This window comes from Dama dama, chromosome 33, assembly GCF_033118175.1.
Source record: "Dama dama isolate Ldn47 chromosome 33, ASM3311817v1, whole genome shotgun sequence".
Lineage (NCBI taxonomy): Eukaryota > Metazoa > Chordata > Mammalia > Artiodactyla > Cervidae > Dama > Dama dama.
The window spans coordinates 18,245,447-18,266,117 of record NC_083713.1 but is presented as its reverse complement, the minus strand read 5'-3'; the positions used below and the strand labels follow the sequence as shown (position 1 = coordinate 18,266,117).

At 36.4% G+C, this 20,671-nt stretch overlaps 2 long non-coding RNA genes across 3 annotated transcripts in view; both read right to left on the bottom strand.

Annotated features, from left to right (window-relative positions):
• The window catches only part of LOC133050928 (uncharacterized), a 136,771-nt gene extending 130,658 nt beyond the window's left edge, over positions 1-6,113 (bottom strand). For both annotated transcript variants that reach the window (XR_009691727.1, XR_009691728.1), the window contains exon 1: positions 5,980-6,113. This is a non-coding gene — a long non-coding RNA (uncharacterized LOC133050928). The remainder of the gene's footprint in view (positions 1-5,979) is intronic.
• Positions 6,114-6,485: 372 nt separating this feature from the next.
• LOC133050927 (uncharacterized) overlaps positions 6,486-20,671 on the bottom strand; it is a 50,152-nt gene continuing 35,966 nt past the window's right edge. Inside the window, exons 5-6 of the long non-coding RNA XR_009691726.1 lie at positions 8,761-8,814; positions 6,486-6,756 (exon numbers count right to left, since the gene is read on the bottom strand). This is a non-coding gene — a long non-coding RNA (uncharacterized LOC133050927). The remainder of the gene's footprint in view (positions 6,757-8,760; positions 8,815-20,671) is intronic.

The window sequence follows — 20,671 nt, the reverse complement described above, 5'->3', positions numbered from 1 at the left end:
TTGCCTTTTGGAACAGAAATTCTTAAGTAAGGGTCCCACATATGGACCCCAATTAATACATTAAATTTCAAATATGTATGGGAGAATGCAAAGCACCCTAAGAAGATTATCCAAAGAATTCATCAAATTCTCACAAGTATAGTTGGTTCTCCATATCTGTAGGTTCTACATTCATAGATGTAACCAACCATGGATCACAAATATTTGAAGAAAAAAATTTTAGAAAGTTCACAAAAGGCAAAACTTGACTTTGTTACCTGCCTGGCAACTATTTCCATAGTATTTATAGTGTGTTAGGTATTAGAAGTAATCTAGAGAAGATTTAAAGTATAGGGGAAGATGTGCACAGGTTATGTGTAAATATTATGCCATTTTACATAGGGTATTTAAGCATCCATGGAGTTTGTTTCTCTCGGTGGGGGGTAGGGAGCTGGAACCAATCTCCCCAAGGAAAATTATGTGTTCATATATGATTCATATCCCCCCCCCCGCAAATAGTTAAATCAACACAAATCAACCGAGCCCAGCTACACTTCCTACATATCACCTGAAATTAGTGCCTGCTGGAGGTGGTCTTTAACAATGAAAAAAATAGAAGATACAACTGTTTTGAATTATGTGAGCATTCAGGGCTGCATTCAAGCTGATGTTTTAGAAAGCAAAATATAGTATGCAAATAGTATGCAAGATAACATTACACACTCCTGACTTGCTGGAATTATCTTTCACCTTTTCACTGTGTTTTTGCAACAACAAATGCAACTCTTCAGGACTGAGGTTTTAAGTAAATAATGTGCAACAGGGAAGTGAAACAGGTACATCAATAAAAGTTCTTAGGAAAGGGTTAGGCAAGTGGAATGGGCAGTCAATTAATTAAAAATGCTTTTCAAAATGAACAAACTGCCCTGACTTTCTTGGTGAGCTATTACCAAGGTTCTTTTGAGTTCTTAGAGCATTTTCTTTACTCTGTTTAACAACAAACGTGGGCCAATTGCTCTGAGTTAATTGAAAAGGATTGTTTCCTAGTTGCCAAGAAACCGCGCTTTCTTACATTGTGCAGGCCATTATGTGCACAGATCAAACTTCCTGATTTTTCTTTCAGGGTTTAAGAATATTGGCTGCTGTGATTTAGTCGTCCCTTGAGGAGAGAAGGCAAATCAAGAAGGATTTCAGGGTGTTGTTCATTTCAATTTACCAGGTAAGATTTGGATTTATTTGAAAGTGCTATCCTCTCCCTCATGCTTAACTTTTCCTAAATCATTTAAATGCTTTTATGAGTGAATGAGTGAATATGAAATGATGATTTTACTTGGGATCATTTTCAAGTAAAAGCATGCTAAAATGATTTTTTTCTTCCAGATGAAGGTTCTGAGGAAAAATATTTTTTTTTAAAGAAGTAACCCTAATAATGGAGGTCAGTGAGACAGACTCTAGACTTAATTTCTCATTGATTTCTAAATAGTGGATACATGTAAACTGAGAAGTGAGTGTATTTAGGGTTGAAATTTCTAAAATCATTGCTATGAAAGCAAATATCATTATTTCTATTTGGAGAAAAGATTTCAAATCTGACTGGTTCCAGTTGAGACATGGACTTTATATTTGTGAACTTCAAAAGGAAGACTTGTTGATCTTATGTATCAAGTACATAACAAGTTACTTGTCTCTCTTTTAAAACAAAATCTCTAACTTATCTGTTTTCTGTTGGCTATTTTCCTCATGATTGTGTCTTAAAGATGAAGACAAAATAGGGGTCCTTGAACTCATTGTGAGTACATGGACCAAATGTGATACAAACAAAAAATTCACCCTTATTTCTCAGGAAGGAAAATAGCATTTCTTGATTTAAAGTTAGTTGCTCCCAGGCAATGTAACGCTTACCGTGGGTAATAATTTGGGGTAAGTGCTTGACGAGGACTCTGTGTATTGAGTTTGTTAGGTCAAATCACCTTCTCACTCTTAAAGAGTTCACACTTTCACAAGCCTACAGGTTGAACTCTGCAATCCTGTGAACTTAAACTTACAACATCACACAGTTTACATAGACTGTATGTTGAAAACAAGCTTTGTCAAATTTGCAGAGGATCCTAGCTTAGTGCTGTTATTGATTCTCCCTTTCAAAGTCATGCTTTACCTCCTCTTCTCCATGGCTCTGGGTTTCCTAGGAATGCATTTCTTTTACAAGGAAGATCATCATCATGGATACAAGTTAGGTCAAATGTTTGTTGTCTCATTAAGTAAGTTTCCATTTGTTCAGAGTTTGAAGACATCTGAGTGTAAAGATGACCTGTGCAATAAGGACCCTCGCTGATGCTGGAAAGAAAACAATGCAGCATGCCTTTACCTGATAAATGATTTGGGTTTTCCAGCAGTGAACCAATACTCTGGTTAGGAAACTATTATGTGAAATAATATGAATCATTATCATGAAGTGATGATTGAATATGACATGCAAACCATCCATTTATTTTTAATTTGTCAAACTGGAAACTCTTTTCTAGAATTTCTATACTTTTTTAAGTAAAATAATAAATCACAGTATTATCAGTTATCACAAATTCATTACACTGTATTTTTTTATGTAGTTGTAAGATTAAGCAGCCCATTTAGATAAATGCATGGCTATAGTTATGTACACTTGGTGTGACTTATTACCATTTTTGAAATAGTGCACTTCTTCCCAGGTGAGACGTAAATTTAAATTTTTCATTCTAGCTTACATTCCTTTTTTCATCTGGTTAAAAAGTTCTCTTTGCCCTGAAAATACACTTTTGATATTATTAGTACTATGGGGCTTAAAGTACTTTAAGCTATGTACTTCCCCAGTGGCTCAGCGGTGAAGAGCCTGCCTGCAATGCAGGAGACAAGGTTTGATCCCTGAGTCAAGAAGATCCCCTAGAGGAAGGCATGGCAACCCACTCCACTATTCTTGCCTGAAAAATCCCATGGACAGAGAAGCTTTGTGGTCTACAGTACCTGGGATCACAAAGAGCTGAACTTGGCTGAAGCAACTGAGCACATGGTACTTAAAATATCTATGCTAGTAAGGTTTTTGCCTAGTTGTTTTGAATTTATTGGAGCAAGGTGACAGGTGAATATGTGGAATGGGTGGAGTGGAGCAGAAGTCAGACTGATACAATATCTGACAGGCAGATTTTTTTTTTTTCTCATCTAGCACACCATTTCTTCTCTTTCAGTAAAACCAAATGATTGTGACATTAGTAAACTATTAAATATACTTAATAGTGCAACAATAAATCCTGTTTTTATTTGAGTGTTATTTTTTAAACTAAACAAATGCTAACTGATACTGATTTGTTTCTTTGTGGATTAAGATTTTTACAAAAAGTCTGATGTCCACCTAAGATGTGATGGGAATAAATCTATAAAATTTTTGTTCAACCTTAATTAAAAAGACACTGAATGGCACTGACAGTTTGTAGATCACAGTGGTTGAAATACTATAAGATGATAGAGTTTGAAGGCCACTTATTGATTGTTGAGACTAATGACTTTGAACATTCATTTTGAGGAGTCCTAGAGATTCCCAAAAAGCATTATAACAAGGAACCCTTCTGAAGGTAGGGGGAATAGTTAGTTATCTGGTGGTGTAGGGAAAACAAACTGAACTCTCAATCTGCCCACGCTTTTCAAGTCTTTTGCAAGAACATAGATAGCCTAAGAATATTTCACAAACCCTTTGTGGAAATCAAAATTCACTGTATTTTTAGTATCACACTGATCTACAATTCAAGAAACCCAGTCAAGTAGGAGAGTAATTTGACATATACAGTGCAATCAAGGTTTTTGACAGTCAATTCTTCTATTACAGGCACTCAGTATGTCTTTGATTGTTCTAGAATTATTTCAGGGATCCTTACTACTTAGCAATTTTTTAACACCACCTATTTTAAATTATTTTTATAAAAATTTGGATTGTTTACTTTATGGTACAACTTTTAAAACAATTTAATATATTTCTAGAAACATTATTGTGCCTTTGATAATTTCCCCTACTCTTGTGATATGAAATTTACCAAATTGTAGAAATCAGAATAATGTATAAAGGAATAAAGTATTTTCTTTCTCTCTTACCTAAAAATGGTCTGTAATATTAGAAGACTATCTGTCTAAATGGAGAAGATAATGCAAAATATTTTCATAATGTTAATGGTCCTATTGTTTATCTATACACAATGAGCACCAAAGTTTATCTTGCTATTATAAGCCACAGGAGATGTTCCTTTCTTTTATTCTTAATATAGTTTTTTAAACTGGGATTTTAAATTTCTCAGCTGCAGTGATGTGATTTTTGAATCACTCTTATAAATTCATTTTTCTATGTTTGCTTATAATATAAGTATTTCTAAAACCTGAGAATATTGTCTCTCTTCTTTCCTTCAGAGCAGTTGTTCTCAATTTGGCAATATCTGAAGATATTTTTTGGTTGTCCAGGAGAGGAGGAGTGGTATTCCCTACATCTAGCAGATAGAGATCAGGGAAGCTGCTAAACGTCTCCTTACGTACAGGACAATCCCTACTGCAAAGAAGTGTCAGATTCCAAATGTCAATAATGCTGAGACTGAGAAACATGGCTCTTCAGGCTTCACAAAGCTCATCCCGGCTAAATATATGATTATAGGTTAGAGTTGTTTTCTAAAATCTGAAATCTCATGTGCCTTCATTCCTTTTATTTATATATTGCCTCTAGGATCACACGTAATTTTTAATCGAACATTTTGGGAATCTGCTTATAGTCTGCTAATCTGATTTTTGGAATCTGATTATTACAAAATAAATATGACAATGGTCACATTATCTTTAGATGCATGTCAGGTCATAGTACTAAATAGTGCTTTGTCCAAGTGACTTGTACAATATTTCCCTCATTGTGAATGAGGGAATAAAGAATAAAGAAGACTCATTAAGGCAAGACAATAATATAAGATCATCTGCTTAATTGTTGTGCTCCTGATTTCATGTCCGAAGTCACTTTTCAATAGCCATTTATTCATTTTGTAGATATTTACTGAGCACCTATCATGTTCCAGAAACAGTTTTTGTTGAAAATTCAGTAGTAAATAAGATAAAAATCATATTTTTGCTGTGATTACATTCTAGTGGAAATCAGAAGATCTAAAATCTCCCTTTCTTCAACCACATTGCAAAAGTCTGTTCATACATTTTTTTCATGTAAGCCCTCTGTCTCTTTGGAATTGCCAAGAACCTTTTTACTAATTTTTGAATTTCACTTTCTGGCAGATGTCTTTATCTTCAACTTGCTTGATGTGCATCCTAGAGAAGACTGACTTTTGAAGTAAATTTTGAATGAAGGAAAATAGAGTTTGATGAGTTGAAATAATGTTAGTAAGAGAAGTCAATATGGCATTTAGGAAAAAAGACATAAAAGTAAAGATGGAAAATTGTGAGTGGAAAGAAGCCAATTGTGCTTGAAATTTATTTTATTCACTATGCCAAGAAAAAAGGGAAAAGGAAATAAAAGAAAGGGAAAAGAAAAGAAGAAAAAAGTTCCAGGGTAACTGTATCTCAGAGTAATTCATTTCCTTGTGAGGAAAATTCTTCAGAATTTCTTACCAATGTCATAGTTTATTCGTCAGTAGCCACTGATGAAATTATTGGTTGTTTCTTTAGAGAGGGAATGAGAAGTATAAATGAAGCAAGGTACTAATAATTTTAATGATCTAATCTAGATAATTTTTTTTATTTTACTTTGTAGTTTCTTTCCTTTTCAAATGCTTTTTTTCTCAGTGTATGCATAATTGTTTTCTTAGTATACATAGGAGTTGAAAGTTCTGCTAACACATTAATAAGTGAAAAAAGAGATTTGATACTCTAAAATTCTCACTTTGTAAACCTATCAGTTTAAAGTAATCATTTAGCTTATGAAGTTTCTGTTTACCAAAAGCTATATTCTCATTTTCTTCCACTCTTCTGTTCAAAAATAAATTGAGATCATACCCAAGTCAGAGGTTGAAGTGAAGTGAAGCCGCTCAGTCATGTCCGACTCTTTGCGACCCCATGGACTGCAGCCTCCCAGGCTCCGCCAACAATGGGATTTTCCAGGCAACAATACTGGAGTGGGTTGCCATTTTAAAAATTCCAAAGAAACAATATAAATGTGGCTGCAAAAATGTTTAAAAATTATGTAAGTATGTTTTCTAGAGTTTATTGAAAATGAGAGCAATTCTAATACTATGCCTTTACAATTGGTTTTCTAGCAACGATTTGAAAAGAATATATTTTTTTAATTTGTACGTTAAAAGTCTTAGTGGTACTGACAGATTACAGTGAAATTGCCTTTGTTGTGTGAGCGAAAAAAGGAGGAATCCTTTCATCTTTGTTCAGGACCCAACTTTGTCATCAGTTAAGGCACTGAATTGGGCAAGAATCTAGACTGTCTCAATATAAACTCAGTAAAAACACTTACCTCACAGTGTCATTCAGAGAAGGCAATGGCACCCCACTCCAGTACTCTTGCCTGGAAAATCCCATGGATGGAGGAGCCTGGTAGGCTGCAGTCCACGGGGTCACTAAGAGTCGGACATGACTGAGTGACTTCACTTTCACTTTTCACTTTCATGCATTGGAGAAGGCAATGGCAACCCACTCCAGTGTTCTTGCCTGGAGAATCCCAGGGACGGGAGCGCCTGGTGGGCTGCCGTCTATGGGGTCGCAGAGTCGACACGACTGAAGTGACTTAGCGGCAGCAGCAGCAGCATAGTGTCATTATGGAAACTAAATGAGATATTAGTTTAGTACTTATTAAAGAGAAATTGAGTGGTAATATGATGTTCTCCTTTCTTTATAACTCCTAGACTATCACAATTCATTTCATAGAAAAAATTGTAAAGGGAACTTAATGATCATCTAGTTCGTTACACATCTGATTCTTAAATTGTTTATGTTTCCCTGGTCACTAGCCTATGTTTTATTACTCTAATAAAATAAGAGTTACCTTCTGAGACAACAGACATTTATAAATATTAATATTGAAACATTGTCACTTTTATAGGTCAAGCAGTCCAGTATTGGCAAATTTCATATGTCCCAACTTAGTACATATAATATAAAAAACAAATCTTTTTTCCCAAAATACAGTTTTCTATGATAAAGTCTGACTTAAAAATGCTAGAATGTAAATATAGTTTTATAAACTGCTTTGAAAAAAATTATAAAAAGACACTACTAAAAAAATAATTCAGTCCCTAAGAACTCTGCGCCAGGACTGACAGGCTAGTCCGTGGGCCAAATTCAGCCTGTCTTGTGGTTTTGTGCAGCCCATGCGGTAAGAATTGTTTTCACATTTTTAAACAGTTGAAAAAAAATTCAAAGAAAGATAATACTTTGTGACATATGAAAATTAAATGAAATTCAAATTTCAGGGTTCATAAATAAAGTTTTCTTGGAACAATCCATTCTCACTCATTTACATATTGTCTTAGGCTGCTATTGTTCTGCAAAGATAGGGTTGAATATTTGTAACATAGGTGTTATGGCTTAAAAAGCATCCAATATTTATTATCTGGCCCTTTACAGAAAAAAGTTAGACTATCCCTGTCTTAGAGTCCAGCTGCCTACATTCAAATTCCATTTTTACTCCTTGGCTCTGTGATTTAGATAAGTTATTTAATCTTTGTGAGCCTTGGTTCCCACATTTTAAAATAGCCATCCTTATAGCACTTATGTCAAAGGATAATTACTAGTACTTAGTACATCATAAGTATTCTCAAAATGTTACTACATTATTAATATTCTTCCAGGTGAAAAACTGTAAATGATTGAGGGAAAAAAAACAACAACAAACTATAGAAACTTGAAAAGCATAGATAGATAACAACTGTTGCATCACTGGATCAGATATACCTAATGTAGCCACAGAAATGATTTTAATATTTACATCTCACTCATACCACATGGACCATTTCAAGTTAAAAATATTTTAAGTTTCTAAATTTGCAAATGCTAAGCTGCAAAGTAGGGGCTGTTTTCTCCCTGGGACAATGAACATCTGCTGAAACAATTTGTCCAACAGAACATTTGCCTCTGCTGGCCTTTTTTTTTTTTTTTTAAGAAATGGAAAAAGGATCATTGTTTAACTTAAACCCTTCTCAGCTTCTAAACCAAGAAACAATTTCTCTCAGGACTAGATGTTTCTAGGATTTGGGAAAGTAAAGGGGCCTCAGTTTCCCCATCCCCCCATTTTCAAGTAAGGGTAAGCAGGATTTTACTTATTCATGTTTCCTTCTTGTTTGAAAGACCACAGGCTTTTCTAGATGATTTAAGATTTCTGTAATGCATTGAGCTCCACAGCACTTTCTAAGTCTGAGAGGGACTGGGGGGTGGGGTAGTGGTTATCACACAGCAGAAAAGGGGTCAAGCTTTAAATGACAAAGGTTTTTAAGAAGTTGCTCAGATCTATAACTTTCCATATGCACAGTTAGAGAGGTCTGAAGGGAAGATGATCCAGAATCTTGAAAATAAATAAAATGCTCTCAAAGCTGAAATCCAATAGCATCCTAGAGATAATGGATGGTTAGGTAGAACTGCTGACAAACTTCAAGTCTAAGATGTAGCAGTCAGTTTACCTCTTCTCTGCATTTGTTGCCCCAGGGAAGGCTGAAGAGCGGAAGCTTCAGGCACTCAGCTTTATAATGCATACTTAAGAAGGCAGTGAATAATAACTATTAGAGTTCTCTAGGTAAACCAGGTTGAATTAAAGATGCTTCTTTTGTTACTCACTTTTAAGTAGAGCTTCTGGTCCTTGGAGATTACACCAAGAGTAATGAGTCATATCTGAAATGAGGAAGGGAAAGTGTCAAATTTCACATTGATTCATGAGAGTAAGCATGAAAAGCTGCTCACAGTATTTCAATGGGGGCAGGGGGACACAGAGGAGGAGTCCAGAGAATCAAATACTTGAGCATTGAAGAGTTTCTATTTGCTATGAAAGATTGAGGAGCCTTGCTGTTTTCAAATAGAGGACTCTATCATATGTAAATTTTTCCTGAATTTTTAAAAAACTTACTGTGATATAGTTGATTTACAATGTTCTGTTAATTTTTGCTCTACAGCAAAGTAATTCAGTTTTATGTGTGTGTGTGTGTGTGTGTGTGTGTGTGTGTGCGCGTGTGTGCATGCGCGCGTGCATACGTATTCAGTCACTTCAGTCATGTCCAATTCTTTGTCACCCTATGGACCGTAGCCCACCATGCTGCTCTGTCCATGGGATTCTCCAGGCAAGGATACTAGAGTGGGTTGCCAGGCCCTCCTCCAGGGGATCTTCCTGATCCAGGGATTGAACCTGTGTCTCCTGCATTGGTAGGCAGGTTCTTTACCACTAGTGCCACCTGGAAAGCCTATGTATACATGTATGTATATATATGTTCTCTGTCCTATTCTTTTCCATTATGGTTTATCATAGGATATTGACTATAGTTTCCTACTCCTGACTTTTTATTGTTTTCTAATTATTATGTTTGTTTATAAAATGGTCAAATATGTAAAGAAAAAGAAAATTTTTTAGCTACCACGTCAAAAATATTTTGTCACCTGCTATGTATTTTGCCAACCAGTTAAAATCTTTAGCATTGTTTGGTACAAAGCCTTAAGATGACTGTGGGATGGGGGGAAATTTTCCTCTGTTAGAATCTTTTGGATGATAGTCAAACACTTCTGTAATTTCCTTCACCATTTTTAGCTCCTTGTGGCATCACTTATTTCAAGTATGCCTCTGGAATGTCAAGAAAATGCCAGATATTATTTTGAATGTTGGATTTTAATATAATATCAGGCTAAAGCTGTTCCTAGAGACTTCAGAAATAAAGGTAGAGTGCTTCTTTCTTATCTTTTAGCAAAATGGAAAACTTAAATTAAGACCCCATGGAGCTTTTGGTCAGTCTCCTAAATGTGAGAGTAGATTAGAAAGGAATTTTTAATCCTCTGGTAGTAACAGATATACTTTGCAGGGAGGAGGAGGAGGAGGCGGAATTGAGTAGAAGGAAAACCAGAAGCGAGGCTTGTCACTTAAGTTATCAAATTATCCCGATATTTGGTCCAAAGCCAATGACTTCACTGCAGTTACTTTACTCTGAATATTGGCATTTGAGTACTCCTCAATTAAATCTTTTAGAATAATGATTCAGCAGTACTTCGGAATAAATGTTCCATGGTTATTTCGTCAGTTGAATAAGTCTACAATTAGAAATTCTATCATTTTTGGCTACTCTGACTCCCTGATACAAGCATGTGAGGTTTGCTGTGCTGGCACCAATAGGGAAAGAATGGTAAAGCATCTAGTCCATACTAAGATCATTCAAAATATAGATGGTCCTTCAATCAAAGGTTTCCAAGGGATTTGTTATGCATGACTAGGCTCATAACACTAAGAGAGGCTTGCTTGCCTTTCTGATCAAGACTTGCTTGCCTTTCTCGATTCTGATCAAGAATCACTGCAATATCAAACAAAGGGTGAATTCTTTCCTAAGAGGCTTATGAGTAATTCAGGTCCCTACAAGCATTCCAAGAACAAGATTCTTTTTGGTTACCAAGATTGTAAGTGTGATTTTGACCCAAAGGCTTAAAATCAAAGCACATATGCTGTGTCTCACTTGTTCTGTGGACCACTTCCCTTTTCATTCCTCTGGATTTTTTTCCCTATCTTTATTATATCAAGAAACAATAAGTATTTTTAGCAGGCTCACCTGAATTAACATTTTATAGGACTAACATATTTGAACTAACAACCACACACACAAAAATAATTTACAGGGAAAACTCTTCCTTGCTCGGTATTTTCTAGCTCCTATCCCATTATTTTTAGCATTGTGACCTTGGGCAAGTCATTTCAATTCTCTGGATCTTAGTTTCCTCTTCTGTGTAAAATAAGAACATGAACCTAGATGACTGAAAGAGTCTCTTTTAGCTACAGCAGTCTATAAGCCAAGCTTTAGGCAAAATTGTGACCTTTCTCATGAAGAAAGGACAGTGGGAGGGAAACATGAGAGGAATTTTCTCTCATTTCTCCCACTCCCACAAATGCTGCAAGTGGCTGATGATGGAGACTCAAGATTTTACTAGGTATGTTAATTGTCTGGGTAATCTTTTGAAGCTGAAGGGGTGAGAGAGTTTAAGCTACAATCTTTTATTCTTCTCATTTTTGACTGACTTCAAGACTTGAAACCTGTTGTATTTTAGAATACTGAATAACATAGCAGGTGTTAATTTCTTGGGAAATAATGGCTAATTGAAAATAATAGTTAACATTAATATTGCCGTCTTCTAATTAGTAAAATAAAACTTTCATTTTCCTCCCATTTTTCTTTGTGATAAATGTGGTTACTCCTACAAATGCCCAGTATTTCTTCCATTAAAAAGAAGGGATTTCCTTTGCTGAAATTTTCCCAAGAAGTTCAAAATACTTATACTCCAGGGAAAAAATATTGCTAAAAATTTACTTTTAATGATTTCATTCCATACATGCAAATAGACTCTTTTAGAGTCTAACTCTTTATCTATGGCTTTAAGGGTCTGGGAGGAGGAGAATATGTTATTGGTGAACCATCTATTGCTCTTCTTGAGATTTCTTCAAATGACAGAGAGAACTAAAACTATGAGAGAACTACTGGAGAGGTCTAATTATAATAATAAAACATCCAATTTTGGTTAGACAATGTAATTAACAAACTGGGGAAAGGAGCTAAAATAAAAGGACTAGTTATGTTTCATTTCCTGAATTCTTATTTCCAAAAACAGAGACATTTTGTTCACTTCCCATTTTGTGGAGCTATTGCAAAAATTTTCTGCCACCATAAATCTTAGAGAAGGTGACTCTTACTTAAAAGTTGTATGTGAAAATCTACTGCCAAAGTAGACTTGTTCCATGTGAAAGATCTAATATATTTTTTCTATTAGATGATGTTAGGAACTAGCCTTGGTGACAAGCTAAACCTTTCAAAGATAAAAAATAACTTCATTTTAACTATCACTGGTTAGTATGTCAGGCTAATTAAGGTTAGGCTAGCTCAGTGATACATTGACCATTACTAACCACTGCAAATAACTGCATGGACAGATAACAGCTATAACAGCTATAAGAAGAGTCAGTGACCAACTACAATGCTTATGTTTGTACTTTTCTATCACTGCTGAAAAAGTAAATAAATTTAATTTAAAAATTTCCACAGAATCTAAAAAACTTGATTTACTAAGTTTTTAAATTGATCCATTATCACAGAACCAAAAAAGTGTAGTTTTATACCTTTTATTGGTAGAATATACAACTCAGAAGACCAAACACCTGCAACTTACAACTTGAAAAAACCTTCATTTTACAGTTTGTTTTCATGGTGTATTATATTAGATCCTCTTTAAAAATTAAAAGTACTGTACTACACATTGCACTGATCTCAACAGGAGGAGAAAACAATTATTTTTCATCAGAGTTCCTGATGGTAACAACAGACATCCAGTTATTTGCTAGTATAATCATGTCTCCATGAAAATCATTAATAAAGGACATGATTTTTAAAAAATAACTCCTGAGGATAATTTGCAGGTACTTAATTTAACTTCTAAATTGCTCTGTTTCAAGGAGGCCTCTGCAGAGAATAGTTGAAACAATAAGAAAATAAACTTTAAAATATTATATAAGACATTCAATGTATTTTCCTTCAAAATATATTTCACTGACTTAATAGACATTCCAGGTGGGAAAGCACTAGTTTTATACTGGAATTTAGACATTTTCATTAGTTCAGAAGTCTTCATTAAGAAAAACCTGTGTCTTGCTGAAGCACTGAGTCCTAAGAATAAAAATGGTCCAATATTATTTTCTATTTCAGACAATATTATCTTTTGTGTTCCCAACACTCAACTCATCCACCTAATTGGTACATCACACACGTGAAATAGCTTCTTTAGTACTCTGAACCATTAGTTGTGAGTCCAAGATAACCTACATTCACAAATAGAGAAATACTCACATTTTTGCATAGAAACGAAGAATGAGGAAATTCAGAAGTTAGGTTTATGAATAGATAATTTAAAAGATTCTCATTTAGCTATTTATCCATGTATCAGCAGCATGAAGGTCCTGGTCACCCCCTTCACTCAGAGTTGCCTACAATAATTGACTGGAAATGGCACTGCTTCTGCCCCTACCCTGGGTCTCACATGTAGTGTGAAACATAATTTTCTTGGGGTTTTTTTTGCTGCCACCCCGCCTGCTACCCTACTTCCCAATAGATGCGGCAAAGGTCAGTGGGTTCATCCTCCCCACTTTACTCTTTCAGTTCCTACTACTGCTGAATTATCTCTTTCACATCCTTCATCTTCTATCCATTCTGCATCAGTTCAGTTCAGTTCAGTCGCTCAGTTGTGTCCAACAACTTGTGACCCCATGGACTGCAGCATGCCTGGCCTGCCTGTCCATCACCAACTCCCGGAGTTTACTCAAACTTCTTCATGTCCATTGAGTCGGTGATGCCATCCAACCATATCATCCTCTGTCATCCCCTTCTCCTCTTGCCTCCAATCTTTGCCAGCATCAGGGTCTTTTCAAATGAGTCAGCTCTTCGCATCAGGTGGCCAAAGTACTGGAGTTTCAGCTTCAGCATCAGTCCTTCCAGTGAACACCCAGGACTGATCTCCTTCAGGATGAACTGGTTGGATCTCCTTGCAGTCCAAGGGACTCTCAAGAGTCTTTTCCAACACCACAGTTCAAAGCATCAATTCTTCGGTGCTCAGCTTTCTTCAGTCCAACTCTCACATCCATACATGGCCACTGGAAAAACCATAGCCTTGACTAGACGGACCTTTGTTGACAAAGTAATGTCTCTGCTTTCTAATATGCTATCTAGGTTGGTCATAACTTTCCTTCCAAGGAGTAAGCCTCTTTTTACTTCATGGCTGCAATCACCATCTGCAGTGATTTTGGAGCCCAGAAAAAATAAAGTCTGCCACTGTTTCCATTGTTTCCCCATCTATTTCCCATGAAGTGATGGGAACAGATGCCATGATCTTTGTTTTCTGAATGTTGTTGAGCTTTAAGCCAACTTTTTCACTCTCCTCTTTCACTTTCATCAAGAGGCTCTTTAGTTCTTCTTCACTTTCTGTCATAAGGGTGGTGTCATCTGCATATCTGAGGTTATTGATATTTCTCCCGGCAATCTTGATTCCAGCTTGTGCTTCATCCAGCCCAGCTTTTCTCATGATGTACTCTGCATATAAGTTAAATAAGCAGGGTGACAATATACAGCCTTGATGTACTCCTTTTCCTATCTGGAACCAGTCTGTTGTTCCATGTCCAATTCTAACTGTTGCTTCCTGACCATCCATTCTGCACAAATGCAAATATAAAACACAAGTGTGTTCATGTATTTCCCTGAAACACAATCACACCAGGCAGTTGGGTTAAATATTTGGGTGTATATCTTGGGATGCAAGGGCATTGTATCCCAATGCAAGGATGCAAGGATCCCAGCACAGCATGGCACATACTATGACAGCGAACATCAGACGTCTCGGTCCATTGGCAGTACTTGCTACCAGGCAGCACTTGTGCTCAGGATCTAGCTCCTGATGTCTTGCAGGGCCATCTTCCCTACTTCCTGTTATTCTTTACTGCTTTTCCTGGTCTTGGAATATGATTCATCCACCTCTGCCTGAAGCAAAACATTCTTCTTCATTATGCAGGCAATGTCTTCTTTGTCCACTTTTTAGCTCATTTTAGACAAGCTCCAAATGCAGATCAAAGATGGCTCACTAAAATGTTTTTGCTAAATAAGACTTTTTTTTTCCATGAGAAATTCTGTTATCTGCTTTTGAGCTGCCCACCTGCCCCTGCTCCCCCGCCTCCACCACACACACAGGTTTTTTTTTTTTTTTTTTTTTTTTTAGCATACTCACATCTTGAAGGCCATTCAAGGCCATTCACCCTGCTTAATACCAGCAGGGTATTAAGTTTTTGAAGAGTCCTGGGAAGAGACCTAGGATTCATTCCCATGTTCTCTCTATTCCCTCCTGACCGTAACCAAACCCCAAGCCCTGTTAATTCTGCTGGAAACATGTCTCTTCCTTCTCAGTATGTTAGTCACTAAGTCATATCTGACTCTTTGTAACCCCACAGACTGTAGCCCCACAGGTTCCTCTGTCCATGGGATTTCCCAGGCAAGAATACTGGAGTGGGTTGCCATTTCCTTCCCCAGGGGGTCTTACCAACCCAGGGATTGAACTCAGGTCTCCTGCAATAAAGGCAGATTCTTTACCATCTGAGCCACCAGGGAACCCCTGTCTTCCTTCCACTGTTACCCTAATACAAACCACCACTGTCTTTTCAGCAGTATTAGTTTAACAGCCTCCTAACCTATTGTTGGAAGGAAAAAAATGTGCTCTACCAACTTATGTCCAAGTGATTAGAGGCCTGAAAATTAATTGATGACAGACGCATTGACAGAAGAAAAGTTAATTTTCACATGCAAATGAAAATACCTCATAAGAATTGACTCCCCAAACATCTAGGAGTAAGGGTTTGTATACAATTTTAATGAAGAGGGGTGGGGGGGGGCGGTTTAAGGTCTTCAGAAGATGGAAGGTTCTGATGAGGCTTGGGTATAAAATTTTCTGGAATGCCCCAGTGCCCAAGGCCAGCCACCTGTCTGACTAGAGACTTCCCCAGAGACTGGGTTTGTGGCAGCTGACTCCCATAAAGCACTGCTTTAGTCAGATAAGGGAAGTTCTGATAAGATTACTTTCTGCAGATGTTTTCAGTTTGAAGTCATTGACATTCCATCTTGGTGGGCTGACGATCCCTGTACTATCTCCCCACAATCAATCTTGTTTCCACAAATCTGTTCATGTTGCAGACAGAATGATATTTCTAAAACACCTGATCAAGACACTTGCTTTCTTAAAAACACTTCTGTAACTTTTCACTGCCAAGGATTATGATTTATAATCCTAGATTTCCCACTTGCCTGGTAAAGTTTAAAGAACCAAAGAATAAAACTGTATAAATCTAGCCTACATGTTGATTTACATAGCAGGAAAAGTAAGGCAAGGTAGGTAAATTATGATATACAAAACAAATGAAAAAAACATAGTCTTTAGTGCCATGCCACATTTTGAATCTGTGTTTTTCAGATTTTGCTTCTAAAATTCATACTTGGGGCAGTGTTCCAGGTGCCAGATCTTTTTCTCTTCCTTTCAATTTTAATTAACATTTCATTCCTTTAGGGCCTTACTGAAACGCATGGCTAAGTAAGTTCATAATAAGCTTATTTTTATTAGTGTTAATAAGTTAATGTACTATGCATTTCCACATACAGCATTTCTGTTTTAATAAGGTTATTCATGACTTATTGCACAGGATGACCTATAAAAAGGCATTTCAGACCTTGAAGCAATAAACTGAGGAGAAAATGTAAGCAAATGGGCTTTGAACACCTCTTAAACCCAAGGTTCTTGCTCTGCCTGTGAATAGAACTGACCCTGAAGGGAAGAATTCTATTGCCTTTGTATAATCTGCATTCCTCAGGACAGCGTTTCATGCTGCTGTGTATTCCTTTATTATGCAGCACAACCTCGATGTACCAACAGGGATATTTTGCCATCCAGCTGTGATTCCCACATACTTGAACTGTACATATGCTTTTTTAATAGCTTTATTCAGATATAATTTACATGCTACAAAATTCACCCTTATTTAAAGTGTAGAGTTGAGTGATTTTTAGTATATTTTCAGAACTGTGCAACCTTCACCACTATCTAATTTTCAAACATTCTCATCATCCCCAAAAGAACCCCCAAAAGAACTATCAGTAGTCATTCCCTATTCCCACTCCCTCTACCCCAACCCAGAACTAAGTAACAAGTCATCTATTTTCTGGCTCTATAGATTTGCCTATTCTGACCTTTGTGTACAAGTGGAATCATACAATATGTGGCCTTTTGTGAGTGGAATCCTTCACCTAAGCATAATGTTTCCAAGCTTCCTCCATGTTGTAGCCTATATCAGTACTTCATTCCTTTTTGTTGCCAAATAATATTCCATTGTGTGAATGTGCCACCACTGTTTATCCACAAATGAGTTGATGGATATTTGGGTTGTTTCCACTTTTTGTCTATTGTGGCTATTGCTGCTGTGAACATTAGTACACATTTTGATGCGAACATTTGTTTTCAATTCTCTTGCTTGTATACCTTGTTGTAGAATTATTGATATGGTAATTCTACATTTAACTTTTTGAGAAAAGGCCAAACTGTTTCCAAAGTGGCTACATCAGTTTATATTCCCATCAGCAATGTATGATTTCTCCACACCTTTGAAAGTGAAAGTGAAGTTGCTCAGTCGTGTCCGACTCTTTGCGACCCCATATACTGTAGCCTACCAGGTTCCTCTGTCCATGGGATTTTCCAGGCAACAGTACTGGAGTGGGGTGCCAATTCCTTCTCCAGGGACTCTTCCCAACCCAGGGATTGAACCTGGGTCTCCCACATTGTAGGCAGACGCTTTACTGTCTGAGACACCAGGGAAGTCTCCACACATTTGCCAACCCCCAATACTGCCTTCCTAGCAGAAGTGAAGTAGTATCTCATCATGGCTTTGATTTGCCTTTCCCTAGGAACTAATGATACTGATCATCTTTACATGAGCTTATTGGCCATTTGTATATCTTCCTTGGAAAAATGTCTATTCACATCCATTGCCCATTTTTATTGTTATTTGTTTTTTCTAATTATTAAATTATAAGATTTATTTATATATTCTAGATATAAACTTTCAGATACATGATTTACAAATATAGTCTCCCATACTGTGAGTTGTCTCTTTCCTTTTTTTTTTTTTGTCGGTTTCTTTTGAAAATTTTTTAATTTTGAGAAAGTCTGGTTTTTCTGTTTTTGTTTTCTTGCTTATTCATTTGGAGTCATATCCAATAAAATATTGCCTAAGCTATGGTCACAAAGGTTTGCTTTCATTTTTTTTTCTCTAAGAGTTTAATAATTTTAGCTCTTAAGGTCTAAGATTAATTTTTGATTAAGTATTGTATATGGTGTAAAGTGGGTATCTAACTTCATTCTGTTTCATGTAGATATCCAGTTTTCCCAACACACTTTTTTGAAACTGCATATGCTTTTAAACCATACACTAGGAAGCTATTAAGTTAGCAGTTATGTTAGCTATCTGTTACTGAGTAACCTAGTAAGCAAATTCAACTCTGAGAAACTTTAGGTATCAGTATTTGGTTCTGTAGATTTGTATATACAGTGTCTCTCCTCGCTTTTGAATATTTTATGACTTTTGTTCCGTTGAGTATCTCAGATGTTTGGATGCATTTCTCTTTCCCAAAGTAAATATATAACTTAATGTATATAAGGTTATTATGGGTGGGAGCTGCTACAAGTAATTAATCTTGACCTACAATATGTCAACAATTCATCCACTTATTTCCTCAAGAAAAATTTATTGAGTGTCTACTATGTGGTATGGATATAATGCTGAGCATAAAGTAATAAAAAATACATTCTAGAGTGAAGCAGCAAAAACAAAAACAAAATATCCACAAGTAAATGTATAATATATGAAGTATGAATGTTGATACATATTAAGAAAAAAAAAAAAGAAAGCCAGAGGAAGAGAGTAGAGAGTGAGGCAGAGAGAGTGAGCAATCTCTTTGATTAATTAAAGCAATATTTAGCCAGACACTGGAAGGCTCCAGGGAACTCTCAATGCAGATGTGCTAAGGTAGGGTGTTCCATGCAGTAGGAGAAGCAAGTGCAATGACCTGAGATGGGATATGGTTGAAGTGAAGTGAAGTGGAAGTCACTCAGTCATATCTGACTCTTTCCGACCCCATGGATTTTATATATACAGTCAATGGAATTCTCAAGGCCAGAATACTGGAGTGGGTAGCCTTTCCCTTCTCCAGGGGATCTTCCCAACCCAGGGATCAAACCCAGGTCTCCCGCATTGCAGGTGGATTCTTTACTAGCTGAGAAGCCTGGGACTGAGTTCAAATTTTCTCCCTCCCTCTGTAATTCTAATGCCAACAGCATAATTTCTGTATACATCCCTATTTCAATACAGTTTCTTTTCTAAAAACATTTTGCCATAACTGATTATATATTGTACCATACCTAAGAAGATTCTGTTTGGATGTTTCAAAACTAGATAAATTTAAAACTAAGGCAAAAAACAACAAAAACTCCCAAACTTTTCCTATATTACATTTCACATCCGATGAAGCCCAGTTTCCAATGTTGCAGCTTCAATCCAACTGAGCAAACTTAACTGAATGCCTTGGTGATATTTCCTAAATTGTAATTTATGGACCATATTTATGACTCAGAACTTTCAACAGGGACTTGACGATAGTTTGAGTAATTAAAGATAGTTAGTCAGGCCTCAGTATTTATAACTATGCTTGTATGCTTGTATTCTCACAATACGGAATGTAGTGAATGCCACCAGGGTGACTGAATTCCGAGGAGCTGTATTATATGGAAAATGGGTGGCTTATAAACAGCCTACTTTGAGCATCATCGGCTATGCTGGGTGTGTATCATGGGGTCAGTCTGTCATTTATGCCACATATGACTGTGCTAATTTAATGACTCACTGGAGTTAAGGTTGCAAATCATTGTTGCCTATATGCTATGTTCCCACTGAATAACAATAACCAAAGAGAAGTTATATTTGCTATGAAAATTTCAATGCAAAATTTCAATGTCTATAAAGTTAAAGACATTGTTAATACTTTTCTTTAAAAGTCATCTTTTTGACAGTAATGCCCTGAAAATCAATGGCCCAACCTTTCTCTATTCCTTCTTACCATGTTTGTGATTTCTGTTTTGGGTTACTTTAGGCAGTTGGCAAATCTTAAGTGCCCTGGATATGTGAAAGTAAGGTGTTTTGATATTTTCAATATTTAAACTTGGAATATTCCAGAATGCCCTAAATTAAAATGCAATTATGAGATGCCCTTTTGCCTTTTCACCAAATATATTCATTCCTATAGTGTTAGTCACTCAGTCATGTCCAAGTCTTTGTGATCCCATGGACTGTAGCCCACCAGGCTCCTCTATCTATGGGATTTCCCAGGCAAAAATACTTGAGTGGGTTGCCATTCACTTCTCCAGGAGAGTTTCCCGACCCAGGATCAAACCCAGGAGACATGCACTGCAGTGAATTCTTTACCGTCTGAACCACCGGGGAAGCCCTTTTTCATTCCTACCCACTGCCTAAAATAATCCTTCCTGCCCTCAAACTCACATTAAAACACTTTCCTCTTGCCTAGCATTTCTTTTGCCTTATTTTCCACACTGGGTTATACATCTGTTGAATGCTAACACCTAAGAGCATATCCTTGGGCTGAAGGGTTCTCAGTAAATATTTACTGATAAATTATTATTATGGCCTGGAAGTACAAGGGAGATAAATGTCAGAATAATCCCATGGGGTTCAATTTTGTTTGGTTTCTTAGCTTTGTTTCTTTAATTCAAAAAGCTTTGGGTAAAAAAAAAAAAAAAGGAGAGAATGAGTGGGAAGAAAAGTTTAAAGTATGTTATTCCTTTAGGGATTTTTTTTCCTTTGGTTTTACCTGCCCTATGGTTAGAAACAGAATTCACCTTAAAAACAAAACAAAACAAATATTGT